Below are 6,648 nucleotides of genomic sequence, written 5' to 3'. Positions count from 1 at the left end.
CTCCCTGATAGGGCCCTATTTTTTAACATGAGAATCTTAAGATCTCAACATGGAAAGAGGTTTTTTAAGTTCATGTAGCTTAAATACAAATCTCTGAGGAGTTATCCAGACTTTAAAAAAGTGGGAACTCACTTCCTTTTAGGAGATTTTTCATTATTAGGAAGCTGATATTATCAGATAAATTTCTAATATTAAAATATGAAAGAATAGGATATTTTAGGGGGTATGGGAAATGAAGACATCTTTCATAGCCACTGCTAAGTTTTTACTAGAATGAAGCATATTGCTAATGACTTAAAATACATATATGAATTCCACATATTATAATCTCTCCCTCTGGTCACTAATAGTTCCTGATGGATTAAACTGGACTTTGGACTAGAATTTAGCTGTGATATCAGAGATGACTGATTACAATTGGTCATAATTAGAGGTTTAATGGATGGTTATTGGTCATTCAGCTCTAGGAACTGGGGGGTTGTGCTTATAACCACAAACCTCACAATAAGAAATACTGAGATGTCACATTTAGACCCTAATTCTCAGGCAAAAGGCAACAAAATAGTATAAATCAATGTCAAACTGACTCCTGTTATTTTCCATCTCTGGATTTGAAAAAAGCTCCAGTGACTTGCTTAAAGTAGTGAAACTGTGTGGGAGAGCAGAATAGTGGGGCTGCTATCTCTACAGTTGGAGGACCTAATTTTAAATACTCCTTAGCCTTCCTTGCTGGAGTAAGTCACGGATCCTCAGAGGGCATGAGTTTATTTGTAAAACAAACAGGTTGGACTCCATGGCCTTTGAGGGCCCTTCCAGCTTTACATGTCAAGATGACCTTCAAAAGACATATGAGGCCACCATCATATAGAGGTGATAGTGATGCGGAAAATAAAACTGATTTTTTGTTGACTATCATCCTTAGTTTGTAAAGTTGTTACTATTCTATGTTGCATGGAATATTCTAATAAAGCATTTTGCTTCCCTAAAGGAGCTAACGGTACGCTGGGTGACAAATGAGCAAACAGTACGCTGGGTGACAAATGGTGCAGCCTTTATTGATAATTGACCCTTCAAAGAAAGATAGGCTTTTAATATTCCTAAGGAGTGACCAATTGAAATGATAGTTTTTTCATTATGTTGGACTATCTCTTTGCAAAAACAAGACTAACATCAATAAAACCATTTGAGAGGCAGCTGATACACAGAAAGGAGTCTTGATCAGAAGACAGATTATAACTCTAGGTAAGTAGTTTATTTTCCCAGGACTTTGTGTGAAAGTAATACAATAGGTGCTGTTTGATATTCCTTCTAACTCTCAAACTCAGATTCTGTGAAATTCACCAAAACATTTCTTTAATTAGGTACATTTATTGAAAGTGCCCGTTAGAGGTAGCCATGTGGTGGAGTAATAGGTTTGAAATTAGGAAGGACCTGAATTAGTTTGGATTCATATACTTTCCACGTGACCTTGGGCAAATCACTTAACCATTATATGCCTTAGTTTCCTCAACAGTAAAATTGGAATAATAGCAACTGCCTCCAGATCAAATGAGAAAATATTTATTAAGTGCTTAGTATATAAATATTATTATGTGCAAAAGGCCTTATGCCACACATCAGGAAATACACTGAGGATGTATATTTAAAACCTCTTTTTTTTTTTTTTTTTAGCAAAACTGAAAATAATTAGATATATTTTCTTCCATTGTCCTTTCCAGATTTCTGGGGAAAGGTGGTTATTAAGAAAAGGACAAAAAAACTTTTCTTAGGGAAATAGATTAAGGGTGGCACTTTAAGACAGAGTAATTCTAGTCTTGTACAATCATTGCTTTTCCACTCACCTTAGTGACTTTCTCCATTAGTACAAAAGGTATGCAATGAGATTCAACTTGTAGGATGGGTGAGAAACATATCTATAAAGTAGTTGCCATGAATACACATGCATTTTTATTTTTTCACTTAGTAGTATTTTATTTTTTCCAATTACTTGTAAAAATAGTCTTCAACTTTTTTTTGGTAGGCAGTTGGGGTTAAGTAACTTGCCCAGGGTCACACAGCTAGGAAAATTAAGTGTCTGAGGCCATATTTGAACTCACGTCCTACTGACTTCAGGACTGGTGCTCTATCCACTGTGCAACCTAGCTGCCCCTTAACATTAATTTTTTTTTAAACTTTTTTTGAATTCCATACACTCCCCAAGACAGCAAGCAGTCTGATATAGGTTATACATATACAAATACATTTCTGTATTAGTCATGTTGTGAAAGAAAAATCAGAACAAAAGGGAAAAACCATAAGAAAACCCCTCAAAAGTAAAAATGTTTTGTTTGCATTCAGTCTCTATAGTTTTTTCTTTGGATGTGGATGGCATTTTCCATCAAGTCTACTGGAATTGTCTTAGATCACTGTATTGCTAAGAATGACTAAGTCTACCAAAGCTGATTATCACACAATATATGCACATTTTTAATGAAATTCTGGAAAACCTTCACAATCACATTATCATTTAAGGAATGAATAAATAGAAAAATGAACCTCTTCCTTAAGACAAGGTTTCTTTGCTTTAGTTTTCCTAAATGCTCATCCCTGCTCTTCAAGAAACTTACATTTTGCTGAGGGGAGAAGGAAGGTGTGTGAGATGAGGTGGAGAACACAGGGAAACAGAGAAGCCTATAGGTAATTACCTGAGGAGAAAGAGAACACCAACACCCAGAGGGGTTCATGATTGGCTAGAATATTTTATATGAGTTTCACCTATATGCTCTTTTTAAATAAAACAGAATACCCATATCTAAATAGCTGATTGTTTTGTATCAAAGACAATGAAAAAGATAATATTTATATTTATGCAACCCATAGCAATTTTCTCTTTTAAAATATTCTAAAGATTGGCTACCTGGGTTTGAAAGGAATCAAATAGGGACTTTGGGAGGGGTCAATATAAAATCAAGGATGAATGTGATATTTTTTTTTGGTAACTGAAAAAATAATTTCAGTATCATAAAAGGTTTGTTTGAGTACATTCACAAATCCAAACAAGTACAATAATATACTTATCAGCAAATCCCAATTTAAATGACATCTTTTGCATTTCAAGCTTCTCAAGATATTAATGATAATGGTAAACAAGATGCCAAGTTATCCAATAAGATGGATATAATTTACATCATAGATAATCACCTTCAATGCATTTGCTCCAATAATAATGAAGGAACAAGTGATATATGCTAGGAACAGATCTTAATGGCACTAAATGATGAAAAAAGAAATTAACAGCAAATGAGAAAATAATAGTAACCACTTCTATCTTGGAGTCATTAAAGTATGAAAATTCAAATTCAAAGGCAAGATGAATGACTTTCTCTACTGTAAACCACTGGAACTCAGGGCTACTTACAATCAAAGGGTCCAAGAGTGAATTACTTCCCAAACACAATGGTAAGATCCTAAACCAAGTGAGCACAAACCAAATTCAAGTCATTCCCCAAGGATATTCCTGATTTCTTAAATTGTTTTTTTTTTCTGGTTATACATGTACAATAATTTTAAAAAAATATATTATTTCTTTAAAATGATATTGGGAGAGAAAAATCAGAACAAAAAAAAATCACAACAGGGGGAAAAAAAGAAAAAATGTGAACATTGCATGTAATTTAAATTGGGATTTGCTGATAAGTTTATTATTCAGTATTCATAGTTCTCTCTGTGCATCTGCATGGATGGCCTTTTTTTAATCCAAAGTTTGTTAGGATTGCCTTGGATCACAGAACCACCCAGAAGAACCAAATCTGTCATAGTTGATCATTATACAATCTTGCTGTTACTGTGTACAATGTATTCTTGGTTCTGCTTGTTTTGCTCAGCATCAGTATATGTAAATCTTTCCAGGTCCTTCAAAAATCAGCTTGCTCATTTTTTTATAGAACAATAATACTGGGTGATCCTTTTTCCTCCTTTGTGATTTCCTGGGGATATAAACCCAGTAGTAGCCAAGCTGGATCAAAGGATGTGCAGAGTTTTATAGTTCTGTGGGTATAGTTCCAAATTGCTCTTCAGAATTGTTGGATCATTGATGCTCCTAATCCTTTAGGAAGGTCAAGCTTTGGAATGAAACCTAGTAGGAACTCTGACAGTTTAAAAGCTTTTCTTTCCTCCAAACATCCAAAACAAGCAGCTTCAGCATTTGGTAGCTATAGGGCTGTATGCTTTGTGGTCTTTCTCATATATCTATTACTCAAATTCTGACAATTGTTGCAGGAATAGCCCAATGGTGGTTGAGAGCAGGTAACAGTATCTCAAAATTAAATTAAATAAGACTAGCAACTGCAAACCTTCAAAAGGTTTAAGAGTAGCTTCAAAGAAAGAGTTTTGACAGGAAACTAAGAAAAAAGACTGTAAAGGTAGGAGGAGGGCTACATTATGAAGGGCTTCGAATGCCAAATAGAGCATTTTACATTTGATCTTGGAGTCCATAGGAGGTAATTCAGAAGGCAAGGAGATGGTATGGTTGGGGGTGCCTGTGATGAAGGGGTATGTGTGTGTGAGAGAGAGAGAGAGAAAGAGAGTGAGAGAAATGGTTAAGCCTAAACTTTAGCAAAATCACTTTAGTGACTAGATGGAGTGGAGAGATTTGAGGCAGGCAGACCCACCAGCATATTATAATAGTTCAAGAATGGGTGAAGAAACAGTGACATTAGAGCAGTGGGCAGTGTCCTCAATTAATAAATGGTCAAAAGATCTGAACAAACAGTTTTCAGGAGAATGCAAGCTATCAAAAAACATGAAAAAATGCTCAAACACGAATAATTGGAGAAATGCAAATTCAAACAATTTTAAGGTACAATTTCACACTCATCAGATTGGTTATGATGACAAAAAAGGAAAAATGATAAATGCTGAAAGGGATATGGGAAAATAGGTGAAATCTGGTGAACTCAAAATGCAGACTGAAGCTTATTTAAAAAAATTTTTTCTTGCCTTTAATGGTGGTGGTGGTGGTACATTCATGACTAATACAGAAATTTGTATTGCATTATTATACATACTTGTAATGGGTTTTATTTTTGTCTTCTCAACCAGTTCAAGAGGGGAAGGAGGGAGAGAAAAGAATTTGGAATGGAAAATAAAATAGAATTTTTAAAAACTGCTTTGAGGTGGAGTTAGGATGGTAAGAGAAACAGGAATTAGTATAAGGTACTCTCCCACCAAACCTTATACATATTTCAAAAATATATCTAACTGAATTCTGATTAGAGAATCCATGAAAAAATCAAGTGTTTCACTTTTCCAGCAATCCAGATTGGTTTAGGAAGACAGAGAGGTCTGCAGCTAATAGAGAGCAGGAATAGGCAGGCAAGAAAAGTTTCCAGGAGCACCCTGAATTAGCACAAGGTGCAGGAAAAAGCACCATCTGGCAGTCTGTCACCTATTATTTAAGTCCAGGTCACAGACCAAAGGTGTATTGAGGAAAAGATTGGTAATTAAGTATGGCAAAGAGGAGCAGCTGTGGTCATAAGCCCTCACTGTGTACTGAGCTAGAAGCAAATAGACATTATGTACTTCTGATTCAAGGAGTAAAGAGGGAATTCAGTTCTAGCCTCCAGCCCAGTGAAGCCTGGGGTGGAATAACTAGGGCAGGAGCCCCAGATTGCTAAACAGGAGCTAGCATTTCAGTTGCTCTAAATCTGCAAAGCTTCCCAGTGTGCTAACACTGAAACCAGTAGCAGTTTACACAAATGCCCAACCAGTGATAAATTGACAGGCTGAAACCTGGATCAGGAACTTAAAAGAGCTCAGAGCAGTGCAGGCAATAGACTCTGCGACCTCGACCACTTTGGAAGCACTAAAAGCTTGCAGACCTCAGTCTGAACTGTAAAAGTGGCAGAATGATGAAAGATGCCAGAAATTCAGGCCAGGCACAGACCCTTAAAGAAATATCCAGAGACTAACCCCTAACATTAAAATCCAAAGTCAAGAAGCAGACCGGAAGAATAACCTTCCCTTCTCTTTCTCCTCCAAATCAATCAACCAACCAACCAACCCCCAAACAAACAAACAAAAACAAATCGAAAAGAATCGTGCTGTAAAATACTATTATAATGGCAATAAGGAAGTTTTGAGACACAAAACCGGGAAAAAATGATTTGAGAACATCTAAAATAAGAAACCTCAAAATAAAATGTAGCATAAAGTCCAACAAGAATTCTTTTATTTACTTAATATTTTTTCAATTACACATAGTTTTCAACATTTACATTTATAAGATTTTGAGTTCCAAATTTTTTTTCCCTCCATTCCCTTTCCCTACCCCAAACAGCAGATAATCTCATATAGGTTATAATGTATTTAAATATATTTCCATGTTAGTTGTGAAAGAAAAATCAAAATAAAAAGGAAAAATCATGGGAAAGAACAAAGAAAAAAGGTAAAAATAGTATATTATGATCTGTATTGACTTTCCATGGCTCGCTCTTTGGATGTGGATGGCATTTTCCATACAGAATCTATTGGAATTGTTTTGGATTGGTATATTGCTGCGAAGAACAAGTCTGTCATAGATGATTATCATACAATGTTGCTATTACTGTGTACAATGTTTTCCTGGTTTGGCTCACATCATGCAGCATCAGTTCAGGATAGTCTTTCCAG

This window comes from Antechinus flavipes, chromosome 3, assembly GCF_016432865.1.
Source record: "Antechinus flavipes isolate AdamAnt ecotype Samford, QLD, Australia chromosome 3, AdamAnt_v2, whole genome shotgun sequence".
Classification (NCBI taxonomy): Eukaryota; Metazoa; Chordata; class Mammalia; order Dasyuromorphia; family Dasyuridae; genus Antechinus; species Antechinus flavipes.
Note: the sequence above shows the minus strand (reverse complement) of the source record.